We start from the raw sequence: 27,205 nt of genomic DNA on the forward strand, positions 1-27,205 counted from the left end.
ATGTCCATCTGAAACATAAACCGCATCACTGAGGAAGATTGCTCAAGGTGAGAGGCTCTGCTTAGACCCAGGACTGCAGTGTGCCATGGAGAACCATCTGTTAATGCACAGCATTGAAGGCGAACTGTTCCTGACCTTGTTCTGCACGAGTCATTAAAAAGGGATTCCTTGCCTTTCCCCACTTATTTCTTACACTGTGCAAAAAGAGGCAGCTGTATTTACTTCCACAGCAAGTTGTTTAGCCCTGTTTGATTTCAGTCACTCCAACGCGTGATAAATATGAAGGGGCGACATTTTTACAACTTTTTGCTTTTTCCCTTCCTTGCTGTATTTGAAGAAGTATCAGTTCAAATTTGCATCCAAATAATAAAAGAAAGGAAGCCCAAAATATTTGCATGGTGACCTTTGATTGTCTCTTATTGCAATGTTATACCTTAAACAGAGTTAATACCAGAGGACTGGAGCTGTTGGAGGACTTTTTCCTTTCCACAGAGTTATTTCTTGCTCTTCCCTCTAGGTCATAGCAACTAGGTTGCAACATGCTAATCAATAGGTGACATCAGTCGAACAGAAATACCACAGTTCAAGAAGGAAAAGCAGGCATAAATGTGGGGTTTGCAATACAAGACAGGCCTCTGGACCACACTGTCCTATATCGTACCAATATTTGGATTGGGAAAAACAAAATACATGTCATCCCGTCAGACACTAACGACTTGTCACCGGCTGGCAGCGCCGGCCCTGCTGCCGATTTTGTAACAGCAGCAGATTTTGGCTCACAAGATGCTTCAGCAAACACACAGTGACAATCCTGACTCAGGAGGGAGTGGGGGCTGAGGTTATGAAAGCGGGAGCTTGTGAACACATGAAAAAAGGCATGTTCCAGCCATGGGAACGTCACTTCTGGGATGCTTTGCCCAAGACCAGTGCTGGGGGAGGCCCTGACCAGTGTAAAACCTGCACAGTGGCTGGGGCAAGGTGCCCGGGCAGCAGCAGCACATTGCACAAGGCATTAAGAGAGACTCTGCCCTAGCACCACCACAGAGGAGGCTTTGCATTCATAAGGCCGCACCAAAGGAGAGCAGCAGAAAGTGAGGAAAGGTTTTGTTTTCTTCATCCTCTTTTGCATTATCATCTCCACATTTTTATGGTACATGCAGGCACAAAGACTGGCAGGAAGAGCTGTCAAAACACTGGCATGCAACTGAGACAGAAAACCATGAGAACACCATCCACAATGCTAGGCCACTCCCTGCTGAAAAACATTAAGAGGCACAAAAGCCAGATTAGAAATGAGTTACAGGAACTCAGGAAGGGATCGCTCAAGTCATCATACCCGGCTTTCAGCGATCAGCCACACATGATCCAGCAGTTTTGTATTTTGCACAGAAGTGTCCATACAAAGTCTTCATAGTCATCCCTGTGACAAATGAGCTCAGGCAATAAAAGATGCAATTCTTTTTTGAAGATGATCTCCTAGAAAAAGATGATCTCCTAGAGATAGTCCTAGGTATCTGCAAATCTGTTAAAAAAAATGGGTATAATAATATTGCAGTATTACTATGAGAAGTAGCCCTACTGCCTGGGAATTCAGAGGGTAAAGCTTGAATTTAGAAACAGAGTGGACGTAGTTCTTCTGTAGCTGTAAATCAGTATCTCTGTACAGATCTGCACTCCAGATCTCGGAGTCAAGGAACTGAGTGTCCAAATTCTCTGACCTGATTTAGCTGTCACCTATAACCACCTCTTTCCAGTTAAAGTGCTAAAGTCAAACAAGTTTCCATTGATTTTAAAGTGACTGGGATCAAGCTCATTTTTCTGACTTCATAACCCCAGGAGCTACATATTCATATGCTATCAAGCCTTCATCCCCATCCCAGTGACATCCTTACAGTAGAAAAACAGTGCTAAAAAAAGAAGTGAGATATTCAGAACTAAAGAATGAAATACACGTTACATCCAAGCAAAGAAAAACAAGGAAAAAGAAATAAAAACCATTCTAGCAAGAAGACCTTGGCTGGTTTAAACTCTAAGAAATGCTGTGAAGCATTCCTCCAATGGGTCAAACTTATAAATCATTAGTTCAATCTAAAGAGGGGAACCAAATTAAGAGGTTATGATGGGACTTGGGACCTGCATGACATATATTGTTCAGCATGTACAGGTATGTTTGCAGAAGCTGCAAAGATAGTGACAGCCCCTTTTTGACCTGGTGTTGAATAAAGGAAACAGTTGCTTCCACCGTGTCTTAAAGTTACATGATTTTCCTTGGAAAAAAAAAAAATATATATATATATATATATATATTCAATTATTTTAATTACAAGGTTGCATCGTACATACACCTATGCCAAACTATGACATTTCTTACTTTCCCCTTAAGTCTCAAATAATAACCAGAGATATATTTTGGCAGATCAGCGTTAACACCCCATAAGTGGAGAGGCTAGTATGATTCCTTCAGAATATGTCTAAGGACAAGTTAAAGAGTAGCCACATCCGTCTAACCCCTCAGCCCTTGTTGACACTAATGAGCTTACCTTGTCCAAAGGTTTGCTATCTAGTTTGATGGGTGCAATGCAACCTTACTCCAAAACATACTGAAAGCCCCACAGCACTCCCGCACTATGCCACAGCTTGGTTTGGGGACAGAAGAATGTCAAGCCACCATCTACAGTCAGAATTAAACTGCACAGTGTCCACTTGTTTCATTTCATTGCATACAGTTAGGAAAGAAAAAGCCACAGGAGCTCTCGGTACTTTTCTATCACTTAATTTTAATAATGAAGTGAAAAGTTAATTCTGCAGCAGACCTTCTGGTGGACAGAGGACTGAACTGTCTCACTGACTTGATCTCACAGAATTGTTGATCAACACCCCCCTCACCAGCTGAAGGCACTGAGCTATCCCAGGCGAACACCTCGCCCAAAGTTGACTCAAACTGAGCTTTTCTTCACAGTTCGAGCACAGAGACCAAGAGGCAGCCAGGCTGCAGATGAAGGCACTGCTGCCTTCAGCATCAGACAAAAACCTCGTTTTGTCATTGTTTGCGCTTGTCACCCAGTGATAGACACGGGGGGCTGTTGACAGGAAAAGAGAAGAAAACAGAAAAGACTGTCAGGGATCTCTGTAGGTCTGGTAAGAGAGCACACGTGTGTGTGGATACGGGCATGCATGTGGGAGGGAGGGCTGGGAAACGTGGCGGTGAAACCACACACACAGAGGCGACTGCAGCTGTGATTAATAACTCTGCCTGGCCTAAACCTGACAGCAACTGACAGCTTTTCAAGGCTGAGATCTAACCAGTAGTACGAATTAAAACTAATAGGGTATGAAAATCCACGAGCTCCAAAGCACAAGTGTCAGACAGGTGTGGCAGCAGAGGAAGTGAGAAGAGACAGAGCTGCAAAGAAGCATCAAGAAACCTCTCTGCCTCTCCATTTCACGCTTGCAGTGGCTCTGCCCCACTTCCACAGGGTTGCTGATGGTCAGCGAGACGAGATTCACACACAGGAGAGGAGATGGAGTGAGGAACCTGCAAAGCTGATGAGATCCACTGGAGGAGATCAAGGTACAGCTGGGTGGCTCAGAGCATGACACAAGGCCCTCCTCTGAATTGTTCAAAAGATTTGAGAAAATGCCACATAACTCAAGAACAACAGTCTAAGACAGTAAGCTCTGGAGAATAAATCATCTTTCAGCTGCTCGGCAGTCATGCCATCTGTTCTGTCAATACCCTGTCAGAGGCTGTGGCAGGCCCCAAGCTCTCTTTCTTCAGGTGAGCAGGAGGCCAGCCTTGCCAAGGCACTGGCTTATGCTCCCCAAGAACGTGAAGGGGGAAAGGGAATTTGTTACAACTCAAGGCTTCCCAACACAACGCAGGGAGGCATTCCATGGGGTGAATAGAAGGCACTGCAGATAGTATAACACAGCTACAGGCAGTGCGAGGAAGAAGAAAGAAAAGGGGTCAGATTAAAATCAGATTTGATGTAGAGAAAATTCTGCACAAACGCTAACTACAAAGTGGTCAGAAAAGGCAGTTATTTTTGGAACCCAGTGCACAGACAGACATTAAACGTCCACGATGAGAGCTGAACAAGTCCAAGAACAAAACAAAGATAAATCATTGCCTATTAAGATGGTATTTCTTCTCCGTAAGGACAGCCCCAGTGACTAAGCAATGGAAGTCACAGCCTTGAAGGGGTGCTGCCTCCACTGGAGAACGAAGAACTATCTCCACACATACATCCTAACTTATTAGGGCCCAGAATTATATCAACGTGAAAGCCACAAAAATATATTTTAATGATGCCTGTAGAATTTAATACAATTCACAGAATATTAAATATCATATCCCATTTTTAAAGACTGGCTCCAGGGCATGCTGATCACTGGAAGCCTGAAGAACTCCACACAGACTTGTGCACGTATTTAGGCATGCCGTACTTGCTGCATGGCAAGGTTAATAACAGACTTTTAGCAAGGCAGTGCACTGACGATACTTCACCTTTCTCAGGGAAGGTTCATTACGCAAACTCCCCGCACACATTAAGCATTCTCTGACAGTATTACCGAGTATGTATGATTTACGACGAAGGAAGATCCATTCATTTCGGGTGCCCTTAGGCTGGAAAGGAGATGGGGGGAGTGGCGCGGAATGGGCACTGATCTCCATAGGGGAACTAATTGCAAGAATCATCTGCCCACAGATATGGAAAGAAATGTCTGCTGCATTCACTTTATACTGATAGTGGATAAGAAGAAGCATATATAATATTTGGGAGCATTTCTGCTACAAAATTCACCATCCATTAATGTTTTCAGCAGATTTGTTTGTACTAAATGTACCGGGGCTGTTGCAAACATGCAGGACGTACTACCTGATTTCCCCTGAATATCCTTCACTAAATGATCCTATTTATTTTTAGGCTGTTCTTTAGCACTAATTACCATAGTAACTGAAAACAGTACAAAGATTAATTAATTTATTCAGCACAGCACCCTTGTTAAGAGAGAAGTGTTATTATTATATCCTTTCATCATCTAAGAAAAGAAGTGCTGAGAGATGAAGCAGTTGGTCCAAGGTCATGCAAGCACCACCCAGGTTGCCTCAAAGCTCCTGGAAAACTTTGTGGCAGCTCCACTTCTCACCTCTTGAGCCACTGGACAGGGGTAAAAGATTCTTTTTTTTTCCAAAACAGAGAATCAATAAGGCTCAGAAAACCACCCATTTCTCCCAGTCTCTCCAAGGTGGCAGGATCTCTGTGATCTGCCCAAGGTTTTCAGTGGCTTTCACTGAACATACCAGCAGCTTTTCCATGGACCATGAAAACCATGAAAGCCTGTAATCCAGAAGTTTTAAAGCATCTCCACAGACACAGCTCATCCATCATGAAAACTGCAACTGAGAGACTGTCTGTATTTTGAGGAACATGAAGCTAAGAAGAAGACAAAGTGAATCCGTTCTTCTCTCCAAAGTTACTTATTTTCTGGGCACCTTCCCCTGAGACAGACAGCCTACAGCCACTATTCTTTCCATTTGGTTATTCACAATTGTACAGAAATATTTCAGAGCAAGAAAAGCATTTTAATTTGGCCAAATCCTTAGCCAGTGCAAGCTGACATTGCCCGTTCAGCTTTAGCCCAGCCCTTGCCAAGAAATCCAGCCCTTGGCAAGATGAGAACCAAGCGTACATACCCCCAGATGTGTAAAGCCACAGAAAATAAATCTGGGTGAACTATGAAATATGAGCCCACAACATCCTACAAACCTGTGCCAGGGTTTCCGTGCTGATGGGGAATCTGCTGTGGGTGATCTCAATGGCACAGATCAACCAGGACAGCAGCTGGCCTGCCTCCTGCCTCTCTGGCAGCCATACAATCAGAGGTAGATCACAAGAAGGGAGCCTGGGTGCAAGGTATTAACCCACCACCTTTACCTCAGAAATCGTCACCAGCCAGCCGTAGCAACAGAAAACGGAGAAACGAAGGTCCCCCAAATGAATATAAGTAACTATATACAGAAGTTTACATTTTTGGAGAAGAATGGATCCGGTGAAAACAACAGCCTTCGGTGTTTATAAAAAACAGAGAGAGACTCACTTGCTGCACGTTGTTCCATCTCACCTCACTGGCTCTGCTGCTCTCTCCTTTTATCTGCAAACTTTGACACGTCCACACTCCCCAGCTCCAAAGACCTTATTTTGGTCAAATGTGATCAGGATAAACTGCACTTTGTTCCAACAGCAAACACTACTAATCACCTGTAATGTGCCTGGTCAGCAAATGACGGGTACAGATTCTTACTGCTGAGTCAAAACAGTACAACCATGCTCTCCAGCAAGTTTCCAGCGAGGTGCTTTCCTGTGGGAAATGCTATTTCAAATTAAAATATTCCAGAGACACATGCCCATTTCAGGCACATTTCTTCTGCCCATCCAGCCCATCAACAGCCCTCCATGTTGTTGGATGTGGAGCCCAGGCTGTGGAGCCTCACCTGGTCCTCACCAGCCCAGGGCTTCCCGGTTTGTGGCTTTTTGACAGGGTGACTTGTCAAGCTGCCCCAGAGCTACAGGTCCCTAAAACTAACAGGCTCCTGGGCTTCCCCCAGCCTGGGGAAGAGCAGGAGACCCCATGTGCAGTGCTGCCCAGGCCAGAAGGAGTGTAAAGGTGCTCCCCACCATTTCTGCTGTCCAGGAGTCTTGGCAGCTCTCATCCTGCATGAGGGGTGCACTGACAGGGATGCCTGGAAATGTTCACAGGTTGGATGGGGCTTTGAGCAACCTGGTCTGGTGGGAGGTATCCCTGCCCATGGGACTGGAAACAGGTGATCTTTAAGGTCCCTTCCAACACAAACCACTCTGTGATTCTATGACAGGATGAGAGACCTGGCTGTGGTCATTAGGCATCCCAAATCTGGAAACTCCCCCGCACAGAGTACTAAAAGGTTCCCTCTCAATTTGGAAATAAACAAAATCTCCAGGGTTCTACACATCCCAAGGGACAGCGCTCATTTTTATAGCCTTTCTCACTGCAAATCTCACAGGGCCATTAGCACTTCTTCAGATCTGTTGGCTGCTCCTAATTATGCCTGACACACTCGTAAACCCTAGGGTGAGAGGAATTAACAGCCAGGTTTCTCCACTACCAAGTGACAAAACCATTTGCCATTCAAGCTGGCACCAAGAGGAATAGGGGTGAGGGGCCATAAGAAGAGCAATCTACCCCTCACCCCCTGAATAAAAGCAACACCAGTAGTAACTGCTGGCCAGGACGTAAGGAACAGATGGTTGGCAAAGGCAGGTTTAGAAGTAGCCTCCCTAACTTCAAGCAAGGACACAAATTAAGCCACTAAGGCCAAAATACCGGAACTTCATAGCTTTGCCCAAGCAAAGAATAAGACTATGGTCATTAAGCTCATTCTCAGTAAAAGCTTTTATTTGCAATGCAGCGTCTTCTTTCTAAAAGAGATTTTCATTTATGGCTATGTGACAGGATTCTGTGGTATTCAAAATGCTGAGAGAGACCATGAAGCACCTGATCACTTAAAGTGACAAATTTTGCTCTCCCATTACAGCTCTACGCTTCATCTGCCATTGATCGAATTTGCCTGATACCTGAAGAAAAACGTAATTAAAATATTCTTCCCTTCCTCCCAAGGATTTTCTATTAGACTTACAAAATGCCACCATCCCCAAATATATAGATTGAAATAAATCTCAAATGCAGGTGCCTCTCACTGATATAGGTCAGTGGGTGCTTGACTGGGAATCAGCTTGAAGTAGTGCATTCAGACACCCAACAGTTATTACAGGAGCAAACACTGCAGCTCTCTGAGGTCACTGAGCAGTTTTTGATAAACCAGGTCAAAATATGCCTGCATACTGGCCCAAAGAGAGAAAGGAATCAATACTCACATTTCACGTATTGCCTATATAATGCAAAAACTGCAAACTCCATTTCACGCTTACCTCAGGAACCAGAAGTCCTCCAAATGAGAGATTTAATTGTTGCAACTCCGTTCTGTGTTCCTGTCTCACACACGGGACTCCGTACCCACAAAGCACGGCTTCCTGAGGAAGCGATGCTGAGACCCACACCGCTCAGCAGCCACATTCACGCTGCTGCTCCCAAGGGCTGGGCTGGATTTTGTTTTGTTTGCGTGTGGGAAGGGGATGTTTCTTTTTTTGGCTTAGCATGTAAAAAATAAAAGCAAGAGACCTAGGGGAATCAAAATAATACATCTTTTTACAGTGAAATGGATGGGATTAAGAAATCGGAAAACATTTTATTAGAAGCCTCATAACAATAAGGAAGGAAAATCTCTTCTTTTGTAGACCATAAAGAAGTGGAGTAAGGTAGAGGGAGATTACACTGGGGGTAGCTTTTTAAGCTTTTTACCTTTCTCCTGAAATTTACTATATGCGCAGCACAGGGGAGTAAAGTCCCCCGTTTATCATGAGAAAAGGTGTAACAGATGTCATAACACAGAAGAATGACTTCCAAGAGCTTATCTCCACAAGAGTGGCTGATAGCCAGCTAGCATGGCTCCTCAAGGTCAGCCGCTAACTATGTCATTTCCTAATGCAGACAAATTGTGATCTTCATGCATTTGCAGCCTCTGATAAGCTCTACAGCTACTCCAGGTCACGGCACTGGTCATTCTGGTTTGCAGACTACACCAAAAGGAACTGGAGCCAGTCCAAAAGCTCCTTTCCTATTGGAAGCTAATCATTCACCCTGTAACACTCCTGGCAGCTAGTAATATTAATACCACGCTCGCTTCCTGAGTTTTGGGAACAGTCCAACTCTCACTGCAAATATGGATCACAAGCAGAGGTAAACCAAGCCTGAGCAGCATATATATTGATGACTTCCTAGGCGAGCAGGTATCCTGATTTGTATCTCTGTCTTTACACCAGTCAAATCATCCCCCAAAGATTTAGCACGCTAGACAGAATAAATAACTTGCTCTAATACTTTTCCAAAGCACATGTTCCTACGCATGACTACAACGCTCTGCAAGGTCCAGTGCAGCCAAGTAATGAAGCGCCTGGCCTGACATTAGCCGCTGAAGTTAATGGGATGATACATGCTCCTGAGGTCAGCTGCACATTTACATATTTAACACACTATCCATCAATACCACTAATACAGAGAATCAGTGTCAGCGGCTGCAGGCAGATCACTAAATCTCTAAGCGCAGATGCTTTCACCCACCTTGAGCCACCCTGAAAATGGGTGACCTGGGCAAACACAACACAACCTTCCTAAAACAGCCGCAAGTAATCAGACTGGTGGCGCGTAAAGACTTAAAGCCCTGGTACAACGAGGGAAAAACTGAGTCTAGCAGTGAGGCAACAGGCCGATGCCAGGAAATGCTCACAGCCCTATCCTTCATGCCTGCAGACATGGGCAGACCCCCGGGATCAACAAGAAGACTCCCATGGATGGTCTTCTAGGGTGAAACCTAGAACAAGATGAGGGGATTTGCATTGTGTATTGGTTTTCCTTGCATGAACCAGCACAGTTTGCAAGACAACAGACGCCTCACAGCTAAGCAATATGGTGTTTCCAGAGGCTCGCGACCACAGCTCAGGTAGCAACTGGGACCACAATGCCATGTCTCACAACCCTCTCTGGTGGGCTGAGATAAATTACAGCTCCTCGGAGTGGAAAAACGCAGAGCTGCCAGCCTCTCTGTTCTGACAGCCACGTCATGGTGGGGCCTCTCAATTGCTCTGGCATGGCAAGATAAGCTATTCTTGCCCATGTTACTTGAAACCTGCAGATGCCCTCCTACACAGAGACAGTAGGTATTCAGCTCCAGAGCCACTCACCTGCTGTAGCTGCAAGGAATTTATCAGACCTGCCAAGCGTTGTCAGGTTGTATTTCATTCTTTACAGTAAGTTTCAAAGTTCAGGCCAGACATCGCCCGTCATACTTCTGCCAGTCAAAGCCTGGCTGCTTTGGAAACATCCTGGTGTGGAAAACCCTCCTCTTGGCAGCACTTACCTAACAGCATACGGCATTTACTGCATGAGGGAATGCAGATGCTGGGAAAGAACGGTGTTGTGCTACATTAGAGCAAAAAAAAAATATACCAAAATGAAGCAAACTGCTTAATTTTGGGCCTAGCCCTTCCAGTCCTTGCAACGTAACAGCAGAACAGACTTTGAAAAGATAACAAGCATAATATTGCTCAAGATTTCATCATAATCCTGATAGTATACGGCTATGGTAAATCCCCTAGGCTCACATGGTTATCTACAAACAGTTCAGTATTCATTAAAAAGGTTTCTGCCCCCCTATTTCCGAAGAAAAGCTTGAAAACATTGACTTCCGAAGTCCCAAATCCTGGTTAGGTAGGCCCCTGAACTTTAGTCTCTAACTTGCAAACCAGTCTCATGATTTCAGGGAACTCTGAACCTGAATTAGAGCTAACTGCAGAACGTAGTTTTGAGGTAAACAAATTCATTGGCAGTTTCAGATCAAATTAAGCAAATACTTTCTCCCTAGGCAAAAATGGTTATTTCCATTAAATTGTCAGCTCATTTCAACTTCCATTTTAATTCGACTACTTCCTATTAGAAGAAAAAAGTTATAAAAAAAAGTAGAGCAAACAAAGCTATCTGTTCTGACTCTGGAATAACTTTTCTCCTGATGTTGTCAACAACCACTGAGCAAGCCAGAAGCATGTCTTACTCGCACCCCTTTACTGCTGGACGCAGAATGCTTAACTCTAGCAGTTCCCCGTATTTTTTTTTTCCCAGACTAGTGGAAGCAAAGGAGATAAATACACCCGAACTATCAGCAACAGTTTCATACTTCAACCTTTTGATTGTTGACCAAAAAAAAAATAATAATAAAAAAATCACATGGGGTATTTTCATCAGGCCAGTTGTTTTCCGTGATGTGATCAAATCCTGAAGAGGACTGTATGTTTGAGGGGATTACTGTTTTTTGGAGGTGTTTCTTGCAGAAGAGCTAGAGGATCATCCTTTGGAAGGGCAGGTAGTTCAGGTAGTTCTTCTTGCTAAAAGGATCGCTCATCTCAAGGGTCTCAAGAGAACATCCCAAAGTCACTAATAGCTTACGATCACATTATCAGAGCAGCTTCACCACATGCATCCGATGCATATTACCTGTAGCATCACACAGAACAGCCCTTCTAAACAAAAGATGCCACAGAGACTGTTGAAAGAAAGAGGAAAAGGCCAAAAATCTGTTTTGACACTCTACTGGTGTTGCATTGGAAGATGCAGCCTAAAAAGAGGCATATCTGTGCAGGACTGAAACAGATTCCAGTCAGCTAAGGTCTTTATACCATTTTATTAAAACAGTGTTTGTGTGCCTTACAATGGCGCACGAAACACGGGAAATACCAATGCATACAGCCAAGGTGATGCCAGCAGAACCATGCTGACTCACACCACTTGAGGACTTGGCTAAGAGACAGAAACCAATGTGACAAAACAGACGAGAGACATACTCTTTTCTATCGCCAAAACAAGTTCTCATTTAGGATGAGCTCTGGACCAGATTTGCACTGTGCCACCAGCTATAACGTCCTTTGCTTTCCATCCAGAAGATTTTCAGTATCATTAAATTTACTGACATCATTGTTACTTTTTAGGGTTGGGTCAGTGTTGTCCTATCTTTTGTTTAAGTGACTTCATTTGTCATCTATCTTTCATTCTAATGATTACTCCTTTAAAAAGCAAACACTTTCGTGAAAATGTTTTTTTTTTTTTTTCTTTGCCATCTACAAGAAGGATTAAAATATTTTATTAAATAAAGACAAAAATAAAAAGTATTTCCTATATAAGAAAAAAAAAATGATTAGAAAAATCCTCTTCTGTTCTTGTAGCCACTCCTTCATGCTATACTCTATATTTTTAAGCAGTGAAACTTCTGCCGGTTTCTTTAGCATTAACTTTGCAGAACGCCTGCCAGAGTGAGGTCTTTGCCAATGAACAGGGTCCTTACATGCTATGACAAGGAAAAAATTAATGTAATGATCAATACAAATAGTTAATGGCATTATTATTACTAACACCCATGATGTTTGGCGAGAGCTCTCATCCCCTAGAGCAGCGGCCTCCAAAGAAGGGTGCTCTAAGAGAGCAAGGGCCAGCAGGTGGCACTCCAGAATACGAAGCACTAAGCAGCAGGGTTCGCAGGACCAAAAAATCCCGTTCAGATCAGCTGTGCCACTACCTTGCTTCAGCAGCCTCCAGGAGGTTTGGCTTGGATGACCATCTCCACTTTCCCACTCCCAAAGAGGCAGTACAAACGCCCACAGCCTTCCTTTTACCACCCCAGCACGACGCTGGTGCAAGGCATCGTGTCCAGAAGCGCAGGGCAGCTGCACACCCGAAGTGCTGAGCTCACAACTTGCTCCCTAAGGGGAGAGCTCCCTCAGGACAAGGACAAAGGGCAGTTTCCTTTCCCATGTTGTGCATGCAAAAGTGGCAGCACTTTACTGCTTCCTACCACTCTCCTGCACTCCTCCAAACAAGGAGCAACCTCGGATGTAGCTGACATAATGCTGCCTTGTATTGCTTCAAAACACCAGCACCAACAAAAAACACACCCTAAAGATTGAGAAACCAGTTTCCCTTCTGTTTATTTTTAGCTATACCCTACACATACGTAACAGCCCCAGCGCTCGCCTGCATGGCTACGAGGCGTCTCTGCAGATGGCTCCTCGAGGCACCGTGACACTTCCCACCCTCCTCTGAGCCTTCTGCCTCCCCTCCCGCAGCAGATTCAGTCAAGCTGACACTTCTTCCAATTAAACGCTGACTGGCAGGAAAGCCCCCGTCTTGTAGCCTTGTCAGCCAGGAGAAATAAATCCAGCTCAAAGAGCTGTGGCTCACCCAGTCTTTGCAACACTCACCTAGCTTTACAAGCAATCGCTTCGCTGTGCTCCTGTTTGGAAACCTCCTCGTCCCTCTGTCTCCAAAAGGAGGCCACTGAAAACACCATGCAACTTGGGGGCGATGGGAGGAGGTGCCCTTAAACCTAAGAAGATTGTGCTGTTCTCTTAGAAAATGAAATTTTAAAGACAGATTGGAAGCCAGTTGTTTTGCCCAACTCTAGGTATCAAGCACAGCAGTTGTTTTTTAGAAACATAATGAATTGATGCAGTTGACAAAGATGCAATTTCTACACCATCCTCCCCTGGAAATTTTAGTGTAAAACGTTAAAGGTCACACAACTGGGTGGAAAGAAAACTCTCCTTAAAGGCAAGCTTGTACCATGGGAGCCTTCTGCTTACATGGAAATAGCAGGAAAGATCTCTCAGAAAGTACCTACCTTTCCTCTCCTGTATATATCAGTGGATCACTGGCATTTTCCCCCACAAATTGATCCCAAATATAAATAGACACAAAACTGGGAAAAGTTTAAGGTCATCTCTGTGGGTACAAGCAATGCACAAACCAGACAAAACCAGGCAAAGTAACGCGTACGTCCTGCAGATGAGGATCCACTGTCAATGCCACATGATATTCATTACAGTTTTGGACATCGTTTACATCTAGAATTCCAAACCAATTGCCCATAAGCAAGCAATAAGCCATACCTTTTTTCTTGTTGGTCGCTAACATTACCCAGCCAAAGAAGCCCACTCAAGGTCTGTGTATCACACACACTGCACAAAAGTTTGCTCGTTACGTGTTTTTCAAGCAAGTATCTCTTAGTACACAACAAAGGGCTGATGGCACAGAAAGAGGAATGGGACAACTGTTCTTGCTTACTCTGCCTTCCTAGCAGCCATCCCGATGTGGATTTGGTTCATAAAATATTCATATGTGGAAAAGCAAGTCATGAAGCATAACTGTAACCCATACCAATTTTAAACACTGAGCAGCAATGAAGCGTGTAACTGTCTGGTGATTATCATGAGACATCAGAAATATTTCCAAGTTAGCAAGCGGTGCAGTTGTTGCTGTAAGAACTTACTTGGCTCTCCTGTTTCCATGGCTCTCCCCGAGCAGATGCAAGTTCTGCTCCACGTTCCACCCACCACTCGGGAAGCAGAACGAAGGGGTGCCCCGGCTTTGCCGCCCTCCCCTCTATTCGGTACACCACACCGCCTTCTCTAATGAGCGGCCTCTCTTGATAGAGGAGACTACCATTAATGGAGACTCTTGGGAGCTTTCATGCTCCCAAGCAGCAAAGTGTAGGCAAGTGCTGGTAAGCGGGTTCAGAAAGGCACACAACATTCCCTGGTGCAACTGAGATGAGAACAGTCAATCCCTTTGAAAGCTCTGAATTTAAAGTTAGAATAAAATATCACAAATTTAAAGGAGGTAGAGAACCAAGGAGGGATGGAACATTAGAAAGAAAGTTTCTTGCTTTAAAGTTTATAATTCTAACCACATATAACCTTTTTTTAGCTTGATTTTCACAAATAAGCACAGATTTTGCAAGTAGACTTTCAGGCTCCCCAAAATAAGAGTGCAGGTGCAAAACACAGGTGCCTAACTGTGAGTAGTACAACTGTAAGAATAGGGCGTAAGCCGAAGACCTTATTTAAAAAAAAATATAATAAAAAATTGCATTTTTTCATTCCCTTATGTCTGATTGCGTAACCCCTCTAAAGAATGCAGTAAAGGTCACCGAAATGCACAGGCCCTCACTGAAGGAAAAAATGCCTCTGCATATTGTTTAAAATCACACAAAAGAAGTGAGCACCGGTGCCAGAAGCTGAGACCTTTAGAATTCCAACTCAGCATGATATTCTGATTTAAAATTGTGCATGTATAGGTTACGGCCACCTCTGTCTCTCTCTTCATTTGGAAAAGCAACAGTTTTATAAACTTATTAAAGGACAAAGTTGTAGATTCTTATCGCTTCATTAAATTGCCAGTGCATGATCTTTAATTTTTTTGTCCTTGTTTCATAACCACCCATTAACATAAAAAGATAAGAAATTCTCCAACAGACTGACCACAGAGTGAGTTTCAGCCAACAGAAAAGAGAGGATAGCAGAAGAAAGCAACCCAAGCACTGGAAACAAATGAGTCATTTTCACCAAAACACGATGGAGGCTGTTTGTCTTCTTTGTCTTAAAGATATCTTCTATTTGAGCTAGAAGGGCTACAAGAGTAACGTTCCTGTAGTTGTGGGGACTTACTTCCATTGCCCTTCACCAAACACTCATTTTTGGGTCATGTTGGCTCCAAACAACAATACGGAAGAAAGCGATGTCACAAAAATGTAACCTTTCTTTAAATAACTCCTCATTATCAAGATGAGACCATAACCAGCCCTCTATCTCACTCCTCCTTATGCCAAGCACGTGGCTGCATCAGACGTGAGGTGATACAGACTATAAATCAGGACTCCAAAGCGGATCTCGGTCTGAGGATTTCTCCTTAATCTATTTTTGAGTACAAGCATAATTGCCTCTTAAAATGCACATATCCTTATATAAAATGAAATGGCTTACTTTCAGTGGTTTACTTTACCCATTTGCAAGCATGTTCAGGAATTCATTTATTTTACATATGAAAATAACAACTTTATACATGACAAGTAATCACATGGACTTTGCAAACAATTTCTTTAAAGCCTCATTTCTTTCAAGCTGCAAAACAGCCTGGATGCAGTCCTGGCAGCCTTTTTTTGTGCCAGTGACCCCTACATATGAAACAGTTGCACTGTACTGGGCAAAGCAAACCTCTTTCACAGTAATTGTTCTCACAGACAGATATGTTCAAGGCTAGCCTTTTCCACAGATCCATCCACTGGAGGACAGGTCATCCCAGAAGCAGTCCCACTTCCAGCAAATGCAATGCATGTGACTGGCTGTTTGAGAAGAAAGTCTCACTTCCCAACCTTTAGATAAAGAACAGGGAGGCTAAATACCAAAACATTCAGCAAAAGCTTTCAAAAGAGACAACCACTGGATTTTTAAGACCACCTCAAAATCATCCTGACATGCCCTAGATTTCCTTATCTATTTTAAAACTCCCTTTAAATGCTATCACGTGTGTTTTCTGTGGAAGCCGCACAAACAGAGAGTGGCAGCTTCCAAGAGGTTGTAAGCTGAAAGACAGAAGTCACTGTGAAATTGCAAGAATGAAAAGATTGAGTTTCTGTACACTTGAAGTCTTTCTAGAGGGTCATCTTTCTGAAGGGGAGTTTCTCATTGGCCAACCATAACAGTAATGAGTGTCCTTGTAAAAACAGCTGGCTGATTACTAAAGGCAAATTTGGGAGCAACGTTACTTCACTCATTTATTACCAATTGGCTATTACTGACCAGCTTTTTTCTTCTCAAGATGCTGAAGCTTCATATACTGCCACGCTGCCTACTCTGATTAAATAGACCAACTATTTAATCAGTTGGCTGCAACTGATGCAACCCCGGTATTTCTGTTGATTTCTATTTGGCTAGCTAATCTACCTTGTTAAAAGCAAAATCTCAAGCCTGAAGTATATTTTACACCCATCCCCTCTGCCAGTCTCATTCTGTTCTGCACATAGAAACATTTATGCCAGACCAGCAAGAGGAGTCTCTTCGGGCAAATCAAATCACTACTTGCTCTACTCTGACCTTAAAAGAAATTCCCGTATTCTAGTATCACATTTATTATTGCAAGGCAAGCCCCTAAAAATGGTATTGTACTCTTGAAAATTATGACAAGATTCCGATTTAAAACAAGGTCAGTCAAAAGTGAGTTTCAGTGGAAATGTAGAATTTCAAATGAATGCCTTCTGAAGGAAGTGAAGTGAATAGCTATGTTACCTGTACAAAGGGGATGGGCTGCCTTTTCACTAAACAATGGAAATTTGGCAACCCATTTTTAGATCTGTGAAACCCCGCCCATAACAACTCAAGGTCTTTACATATAGGATGACCCACGACCCCATTCACCAGCAGAGTGGATTTCCTAGCTAGATAACAGCTGTCACAACCACAATGGGCAACTCAGTGTGAACAGAAGAGATGCAAGTCAGCCACAAAGTCAAGCCCAGAGGGGAGAATGGGAAAACAAAGCATGCCAATTAGTTCCCATGGGAGATGGCGCTAGCATTCCTAAACCTAAGTGTTCGGTCTGATTTTTCAGTTCAAGATATGTTTTTTTTTCCCTCTCCATAAAATAAACCCATGAACTTTTGGACAAGATTTGGAGGCAGTAAAGATTTCCAGAAAGCAACAAAAGATGAAATCTTCAAACTAGTTGTAAAACTAATGGAAGAGGCAAAGAGCTTCACCCTTTTGCTGCTCAGAAGCTAAGGAGGAGGGGTTTTCCTGCTCCAGGAACATCCTTGAGGCTACATACCATCACATCCTTAACTCTACCTTTTGTCATACAACTCTTACCATTTTTAATTTAAAAGAATGCTTCTACACAGGACGGGATCTTTAAACCCCTATTCACCAAAACGGCTAAAGGCTTCAGCTAGGTTGCACCAGCCTGAGAGGTGCCCCAGTGCCTGACGCTGAAGTGAAACAAAATTAGAGGGGATCGTGGCTTCTGGATTCTGCAAGCACCCCATCTCCTTCCACCGCTAAAATCTCATTCTGGAGTTAGAATATAAATGGGTCAGGGTTTAGCAAGGATACAAGGCAAAAACGCAGTTCCTCATTAAACACAGAGAAGTGGTCCCTTTCATCATCTCCAAATCCCAATGCAACTTACTACAATGAAAGAAAGGTTCAGAGAATTTGGTACCGGCAACCTAGCCTGATGAGAAACCTCATTATTTCAACACAGTTCAATAAACTGAAGCATCAGTAGTGCCGACTACCTGCTCTCTTCAATGGTCCATTGTTCTCCTCACTCCTGGGGGGAAAAAAAAAAAAAAAAAAAAAAAAGGAAAAAAAGAGAGAGAGAAAGAAAGAAAAAGAAAAAAAAACGATTTTTGGGTTTTAGTACAACTGACTGAGCAATCAGTGACCAGAATGGATCTGATACAGGACTGGCTCACCCACCTAAGGGACGGTTTTATAAACTGCAGCAATATCTCCAAAAGAGGTGACCAGTACTTGCCTTACCCAAGGCAGAACCTCAGACAAAACAACAACAAAATACAAACAAAAAATACATTTGGACCAACACCTTTCTGACAATCCCTGCAACGGTCTTAACAGCCATGATCTCTTCATATAGTGGCTGCCTCAAAGGGATGTGAGGAAGGTAATTAAGAAAGTCTGTTGCCTGCAAGCTTCAATTCTGTGCAAAGATTACACCACCATCAGTTTTAAAAAAATAGGGGGCACTAAAGAAAAAACTTAAAGAGCTACGATACTCAGTCTGTGAGCTGTAATTCGGCAAGCATTCAAATAAGAGTCATACACTGGGAAATAGCATCTGAAGTATTAATACTGCCATTACTGGATGTCTGCTTTACCTGCACCAGGAAAATCTAAACTGGCCTAAATTTAGCATCAAATATTTATGCAGTCCAAGTTAATCTTCACGCAACAGAGCCAGGATTCCCCAAGCCACATGCCACGTGCAGATTCAGTGAACCCACACAAGAACCTGGGTATGCTCATAACAGAAGGAAACTTTCATTCACTAAGGATGAGTCTGACAAAATAATAATACTCTTCTCCCAGATGAATGTTAAGTACCGGCAATTTCAGCAGCTCAGCAGAGCTCTGCCAATGCCTCCTGCTGAACCCATTCTACTTTGAAGTGCATAATTCAATATTCAGGTCAAAAAGGAAAAGTGAGTATGAAGGAAAGAGAGAGATCTGGGTTCCCGTCCCTGTTCCAATGAATGTTTAATTATTTTACATTAAAAATTCATTTGGAGAAGGGCTGGAATCCAAGCAGCCTAATGCCTTTACCTACAGAGAAAAAGAACCATGACCAAATGCTGCCAGAGGTAGGAGCACAGCCCTACCTTCCTGTGGGTGAGCACCAGATCTCACCCAGAGAACAACTGCCCTCTCTTCCATTGCTTGCATCTGAGAAGGTACCTAACTCCAGAAAAGAATGAAAAGGAGCAGTTCAGCATATTTCCCTGCAACAGAAAGAGGGCTGCACACTTAAAAGAGCTTCTCCCTTGTTGAAGCCAACTTACACGGCTCCCTATTTGGGGTGCTGGCTTTTGTAAATGCAACTCTTGGGGCACCTTTTCTCCTAGCACCAGGAGCCTCGTTACCTGCACCCCATAGGCAAAGGTGTCTGGAAGTTTGATGCTGGAGTACGTCAGGTCTTTTGGGGACCTACTCTGCTGAGAACGTTCTCAGGTTACTCTGCAGTTACCCCAAGCACCAGTGCGGGCTGGGGGCTGACGTGCTGAAGAGCAGCTCTGTGGAGAGGAACCTGGGAGTCCCGATGGACAGCAGGCTGACCATGAGTCAGCAACGGGCCCTTGTGGCCAAGAAGGCCAATGGTGTCCTGGGGTGCATTTGGAGGAGTGTTGCCAGCACATCAAGGGAGGTGATCCTCCCCCTCTACTCAGCCCTGGTGAGGCCACACCTGGAGTATTGTGTGCAGTTCTGGGCTCCCCAGTGCAAGAGGGACATGGAGCTACTGGAGCGAGTCCAGAGGAGGGCTATGAAGATGACGAGACGACTGGAGCACCTGTCATACGAGAACAGACTGAGAGGGCTGGGCCTGTTTAGCCTGGAAAAGAGTAAACTGAGGGGAGACCTCATCAATGCATATAAATATCTGAGGGGAGGGTGTCAAGAGAATGGAGCTGGTCTCTTTTCAGTCGTGCCCAGCAACAGGACGAGAGGCAATGGGCACAAACTGAAGCACAGGAGGTTCTGGCTGAATATGAGGGGGCACTTCTTTACTGTGAGGGTAACAGAGCACTGGCACAGACTGCCCAGAGCAGTTGTGGAGTCTCCTTCTCTGAAGATACCCAAAACCTGCCTGGATGCCATCATGCGCAACGTGCTTGAGGTGATCCTGCTCAGTAGGGGGGTTGGACTAGGTGATCTCTGGAGGTCCCTTCCAACCTCGTCCATTCTGTGATTCTGTGGCTTTTCAAAAACTTGAAGCTGTGTGATTCATGATATGAATGAGAACCAGCCCAAAAGAGCTCAATTTGGAGCACCAAATAACTGTGCTCTACTGTCTGCTGTTCCCAGACAGCTGAAAGAAGCCTAGGGGGTTCAAATGCTTACAGAGTCAAATCCAAAGAGCTGGCAAGTGCAATGGAAAAATGCAGCTATCCATATGTATTTCAAAAGCAGAAGAAAAAAGTCAGCACGTAAATCATCTGCAGCAAACAATGCACACGTGATAGTTTTTGACTTAATGATTTTGAAAGCAGGGCAACCTAGCAGATCCTCCTGCCAGTGGACACGACTTCCGAACAGCCATGCAGCCACAGGGAGGCCAAGGAGGGCGGGTGGCAGGAGCTGCATCTGCCATGCAAACAGGAAAGGCACCGCCTCGGCCTTCCCTCTGCCCGATGGAGAGAGGAGCTGGGACGGGGACTCACTTGGCCTCCAGGCGTGGCATGGCGATGGGACGGGAAGGGAAGGGCTGCCACAGCTGCTGGTAGGCCTGGCAGGGGGCCCGCCCTAAGGACAGCTTTTAAATGCAGCGTGCGCAGCTGCATCCACCTTGTCCGCAAACACGCGTCTGTCTGCAGCGGACGCAACGAGAACTTTTTGGAAATAAGCTGCCGACTTCTGTGGTTTTGGTTTGCTTGTTTAATTAGTCCTTGTTCAGCTACTGGCACCAACATTGCCTTCAGTAGAAGTCGCACGTAAAGGCCAGCTTCCCGGAGAGCGCTCCCTGTGTGACACAAGGGTAGACAGGAGGGGCATTTCCATTGCTAGAAGGAGGTGAAGTTCTACCGAGTATTTGATCCAGACTCGAAGCTATTTTCACCAGTCAGTTGAAAGTTAAATAATTATCCTGGTTAAAGAAACCTAACAATTATGTTTCCGCCCGCCCCCCCCCCCCCCCCAGCAACTACTGCTGTTGTGACAATATTCATCTTGTCCATGATGACTACTATCTGCTGTATAAATATTGATGATCTGAGTAATTGCTGCTCTGTACATATGCTTCTCACAGATATGAATTTCTCTGCCTGAAGTAGGCTGCTGACAAAGTGGTTTTCTCCTTTTGCATTGCAATGAAACATTATTGGAGGTGCCACCGAGAGTCGTTAGACCTGAGGAAAAAAAATGAAAAAAAAAAAAAAGGAAAGAAAAGCAACGAGTAGCAACAGCCTTTGGAGAAAGGGAATGAAATCGTGTTTGCCTGAACTGGGAAGACTGAAGAGTCCCAAAGAATAACAAACTAGCTGTGCTGGCATTCAGGCAGTGTGAGTTTAGCTCTGGCCGTGCCCACACCAGGCACTGCTCAAAGGGAAAGAGCTGTGCCCACACCGTATCCACCCAGTGGCTCAATGATGACGGGGGTGCTCTTTCTGGATTAAAAACCAATGAGGAAAACAAGCCAGTCCTGCACTGGAGGGCAAAAATGCCAGGCTGAATGTTGTGCGGGGACAGATGGAGTTACAGATAACCACCGCCAAACCACTGCCTGCACACGGCCATCACCAAGCGAGAGCAAAACTGGTGCTGAGGAACCCAACGCCTCTTCGAGGATAACACAGGCATGCAGCACGTCGGCTCAAACTCTTCTTGCTGGTTACGTGCATTCAACAAACAGACTTTGAGCCCTGTCAGGGAGTCCACCATCCTCTGATGATCAGCAAAAAAAACAGTCGAAACACCCCGCTGCATGTGCTGCCCGAGCTGATCATCCTGCCACACATCTGGTGGTTCAAAGACCTGGTTCAGGTGGAGCCATGGCCCAGCCCTCCCACAGGCACATGGCCTCACACTCCAGGACTTGAATATTGCCTCTTCAAACAGCCAACAGCACATGAGAGACAAAGGCCCTTCTTAGCAGCCACAGACTTTCTAGGAAATAAATCTTGGAGTCTGAACCCTGACAAAATTGCACCCCTGGAATTACAGGTCGAGAGATTACGTTTTTTTTCAGCCATGGCAAGGTTTGCACTGACAGTTTCCTTGTAGCGTTACTCCGTTTTTAAGGTCTCCACCCATCCTTTACGGTATCTGGAAACTAACACTGGACAAGGATGTTTAAAAAGAAAAAAAAAAAAAAAAAAAAAAAAAAAGAATGTTCTATTCTAACTTACATCTGCTACAGAAATTTAGGCGAAGCTAAAAATCTGTCTGATTTACATGTGATAGGGAAGGACTGTGTTGCTGTAGATTAGGGAGGGTGCAGATTGGATGAAGAAAGTAGCAAAAGAAAAAGCACTGAACTCCCTACAGGAGCTGGAGGCCAGGGCAGGAACAAGAGGAAACACAGTGGATGGGGACAGGGAACAAGCAGGAAGCAAGGGCGAACGCAGATAAGGTGTGAGCAAAGTTTGGAGTGCCTGGAGGTGGAGAGGGAGGATTTGATGTTTGTTATGAGCAAAAGAAATAGTCTGGAAGCCTTACCTTCTTTGTTGCCCTGTTCAAACAACTACATAATATGCCATTATACATAATCACAGCTGCCACTAACTTATATATACATATTACGTGCAGATGAACAGACTCCATACAAGTATTTGCTCAACATTGACACATCTTCTCTCTGTGACACTTGGTGTTAAGCCCTGCAATTGCTCAATGCAATAATTCCCCTACCACTTTCTGCAGTTTCCTTCCCCCCCTTTCCTTCATAATTTAAACAGTGCTTTGGGGATTAATATGTTACAGTCTTTAATGACAACTGCTGCACATCTCTGAATGTTGAAGGGAAGTCGCTTCCAGCAGAAAATTAAAGGTTGAACTCCTACCAGTAACCCTGGGCAGGCTTAACTAATACTAAGCCACATAACATAACCTAATTAGTACAACAGGTCCTTAAAAAAAAAATCCGCATGACCTCATTGCCAGTTCTTACACTGACTCATTCTGGAAACCAGTTGAAACAGAGCCCTGCATAATTCTCTATCAAAACAGTGCACTGCCTTGACCGAATAGACTGGGTCTAGCTGCAACAACCAGGTAACCCCCAACCTCTTCACTCTTGTGTTGTCATCGCCGTTCTGATTTTAAAGCAAGACACAACCTGGTGGCCTCCAGCAAGTATCCAGCCTTACCTTAGTGGCCTCCTACAGCTGCTTTTCCCAGTTGCTTTGCCTGAACGCAGATTAGCTGTAACATAATCTCTGCGCTCAGAATGCTCTACTGCTAATGCAGATTATTTCGCATGCACACACAAAATGCAGGTGGGCCAAGCAACGAACTGTCCAATCCACAAGCACAAACACTTGGTACTCACAAGCTTTTACATGCATTTTAATTTGAACGCAAGGAAGCGTACCCACAACTTTGAAAGTCCTGTTAAGACACCGTTAAAAGCATGACTCAAATTTTAAATGCTCACATTCCTGAGTCACTAAAAAGTGAAATCAAATTTCCATCAAATAATGCTCAATCTTCTAGGTTATTAATCCCGTGCTTTGCTCTAAAATCACCATGACTTAATTTTGCCAGACCTATGCCCATTCAACGTACCCTTATCCCGTCAATCTGAAGCGTGAAGAAATACGGCCTCAGACCACCACAGCCGCATCACCGAAAGAGGATGCAGTCATACTTGCAAAATTGCAGCTTTACCAGCTCACTTGTTTTCATCGAGAGATTAGCTAATTTCATCACATCTGTGCCAAAATTGCTAGGTCCACAAAAACAAATGCTTTGCTGGGTTCGTATCCTGATAGAACATCCCTCGTGGAGATGTGAAAATGCCATTTTGCTATAAAAATAAATGCAGTGGAGTTTATCATTTCTTGTACTGGCCACATGGTCATCTATTTTCATTGCTTCCAAACATCCACTGCACTCTCAAGACTTAGGAAGCCATCGATACGTGGGCTGCAAGACCCTGCTTCTCTTGGCTCTCTCCTGACTTGCAGCAGCCTTCCTAGGGAGATCAGGGGTTGCAAGACAAGTGCAGGTGCCTCGCAGAGGCTGAGCACCCTCTCCTCACCAGTAAGGGCAGGCTGATACTACATTTGCCTTCTGCTGCTGCCGTGAGATCTGTAAGCAGGCCGTAGAGCTGCAGCTGAGGCTCACCGAAATAGGGATTTGAGCCATGATGCGGGGAAGGCTCGATCACACGTGTGCATCCTCAGAGTGGCACACGGACCGGGGAAGTGCAGCACACGCGCCGGCCTCTCCCTCTGCTACAAATCAATTTATTTTGCACCAGCTTTTCACGGGAAGAGATTTTGCCAATACCTGGAGTTCTGTGCTTTAACAAGCTACAAAGTGCAGCCAAAAGACTGACGGAAAGCATAGGCGCTAATCAAATTTATTTACTTTATGTACTCCTGAAACAAACTACCTGGTACCAAATACATCACCCGATAAATCAAAGAAACCTAAATAAGCAGTTTGAGATTCCAAGCAATCTCCTGAAATTGCTACTCCTACAAAGCTTTATTTTAGTTTGCTGGTTGCAAAAGGTGCCAGCAATCTCAGAACAGGAGCTGAAAAAGTAATATAATACCATTCAAACATTTGTTTGCTTACCAAGGAAAGATGTTTAGCAGTTTCCTTTTACACGGCACTATAGAACTGCAACTTGTATTTTATTCTGCTCATTCTTTTCAGTCCTCGAGCGGCTTACACTGTTTTCTTCCTCAGCTAATGCCTAGATGACTCCCAGTTTTCACAAGAATATTTCCTCAAGCTCCAGAGAACCTGAACACATACATCCCGACACATTTCCCAGGTGCACTACTGCCAATTTACAGTACTCTTTTCAGATGAGGCTGATCCTCAGTAACTTCAAAAACGTATTTTAATAAGGCTAGCACTGGAAGTAGGTTTCTGCCTGCTCGTGAAGCTCTGAACAGAGAGCACCGATGGGCTTCGCTGTTTTGGATCACTTTCATCAGCAGTCTCCTGCTCAGAGCAGGTCATAAAACACTGCCAGGAACCAGATGTAAAGATGGATGCACTAAAGAAGTAAAACAAACAAAAACCCAAACAAAGCAACTGTTCCCTTCTCTCCCCAACCTCCTCCAACCTTTTTTTTTCTTCTAGCCTGCACATCAGTGGCAAGAAGAGAAAATAAAATGATAATGTGGTCATAGAGATACTTACTTAACCCACAATCTCCTGACAGCTTTTGAGCTTTTGCAAGTACTGTTCAGGGTTTTTTCCCTTGGAAGGCATGCATTTATTTAATACAGAAGCTCACTATTTCGGTCACATTTGACATTACTGAAGCATTTGAAGATAGTTTCACTCACCTAAGATGCTTGCATGTGTTTCTCGGCATCCTCTCCACTGCATACGCTGAAATGAAGTGGATCTGCATGTTACCCTGCTCGATTTGATTTGTGCAAGGGAGAAGCTGCTGCATCTCAAGAGCATGTAGCATATCACACCGGTGACTTCAGAGCCTGCAAAGCTCTGTAAGTTGCTACTAAAACCATTTTTTCATAGCAGCAATTTTTCATAAATGACTGATTTTCACTGGCTTTTTTCTTTTTGCTAAGTCAAAAATAATCATTTACTTTAGGTTATCCTCTGTACATAGATGTGTGAGCATACACACAAAGCTTTTGCTTCCACCTTTTTACTTTTCTCATTTTGCCACCAAGAGAAACAGAAGAGGGCAAGAGAAGAGAGCAGATGAGAGTTGTCTTTTCACATTTTGCTTTTAAATGAAAGAATGGGCGAAATACATTTTTGTGCAAGCTTTCTGGTTTGGAAAAGGCCATTTTACATTTGAAGTAATTCAGTCAGCTGAACACATGACAAAGGCTGAGAATAAACAGCTTTGGACCACGGAGCTTGGCCCTTTGATTTTACCTGTAAAAATAAAGATGTTTCTGTACAAAGGCAGCTAATCATCAGTTCTGAATAGACGCTCAGAGGATATGAGAATGAGGTCCCTCTGCACTCTTCCTGCACTGGCTCTGCAGTACGTTCCTGATCAGCAGTGACACCAGCATTCAGGAGCGTCCGAGCCGCCGTGGGAAGCCGAGTTGCCCCTGTGCAACATCTGCCTTTGTTTCCACTTGACAGCGCACAACACAATTAGTATTTTCCAGCTTCGCTGCCAGTTGGGAAGACAATAAAGGAGGGTATTAATAGAGGCTTGAGCAGCAGGTCTTATGAATTACATACACGCAAAAAAATCCTTTCTGCTTGATCCCAATCTTCCACAGGTCTCTAATGAGAACCACGAACACCATCTACTAATCATCTCATCACTAATGCAAATAACCATCCTGGCCTCTCATCAAGCATCTCAGGCTCAAACAACGTGCCCTCAGATCGCACAGCCCTGCGTGCAGAAGTCCCAGAGGCTGCTCTGCCCAGCGCAGCCTCGTACTTGAGCCCAGGCCACCCGTTCCCCAGCCACCAGCGCAGCTCATGAGCCTGTCTGTCCCCAGCCAAGCAAGGAAGGGCTGGATGTGGAGAACAGAGCAAGGTGAGGGCAGCCTGGGGCCATCCCAGTGCTCCCCAGATCTGCAGCGTATGGTACCACCCAACGCTTCCCCCCCCATGCTGTACCGACCCGCAAAATGGGACACATGCCACAGTCTGACCCTTTCTTACAGTGCTTTGAAGCCACACGATGAGAAAGGCATTTGTCTGTGAAACATTACTACTGTCCTGTTAACCCGGGTCACCAGGGCTTCCACAATGACAGGACACCTCAAACACACCTCAGAAATCAGAGCTAGCCCCTCGCCCTTGGCACCAGGTCCATATTGCCAATTCTAACAACATTTATGGGGAAACTGGCATACGGAGCAGTGCTGCGAACAAATGGAAATCCTTTGAGAATCAGATCAAAAATGCCGAGCAGGCCCTGATGCCACAACAGCAAAGGCAAACACTACCTGGACAAGCAACCTGTAGCTGCAGTCAGATGTTAACAGATCTGCCATAAGGGAACGGAGAAAACAGGCTCCCAGGCATTTGCGGAATAGCACAACTCAGGTTGATTTCTCAATATTTATATATGTAAAGCATCGCTAGGAAGAAAAGTCTTGAGGAATTTAAATATCCCGAATAGCAACAGGAATGGCTCAGCACTGCTGTCCTGCTGCCGTGAGCTCTTGCCAGCACAGCTCCACCACCAGCAGCTGCCCGCTCAGCCGAAGGGAGAGTTGCTGGGCGTCGAATGCCGCTACCAGCAAGTTTTTACCTCCCAAGCAGTACGTGTTTGTAGAACAGAAATCCCCCTATCAGCACTGCCAGCT

The 27,205-nt window shown here is 44.5% G+C and overlaps 1 protein-coding gene across 7 annotated transcripts in view; it reads right to left on the minus strand.

The window, feature by feature from the left end:
• Positions 1 to 27,205, minus strand: part of RNF152 (ring finger protein 152) — a 42,477-nt gene that overhangs the window by 5,170 nt on the left and 10,102 nt on the right. Inside the window, exon 2 of one of the 7 annotated variants that reach the window (XM_035318784.1) lies at positions 17,771 to 17,805. The exons of 1 other annotated variant lie outside the window; for it this stretch is intronic. The gene's annotated coding sequence lies outside the window, so the exon portion shown is untranslated. 5 more of the 7 variants (XM_035318785.1, XM_035318781.1, XM_035318782.1 and 2 more) reach the window with 5 other exon arrangements.

The sequence above is a fragment of the Oxyura jamaicensis genome, chromosome 2 (assembly GCF_011077185.1).
Source record: "Oxyura jamaicensis isolate SHBP4307 breed ruddy duck chromosome 2, BPBGC_Ojam_1.0, whole genome shotgun sequence".
NCBI classification, from domain to species: Eukaryota; Metazoa; Chordata; class Aves; order Anseriformes; family Anatidae; genus Oxyura; species Oxyura jamaicensis.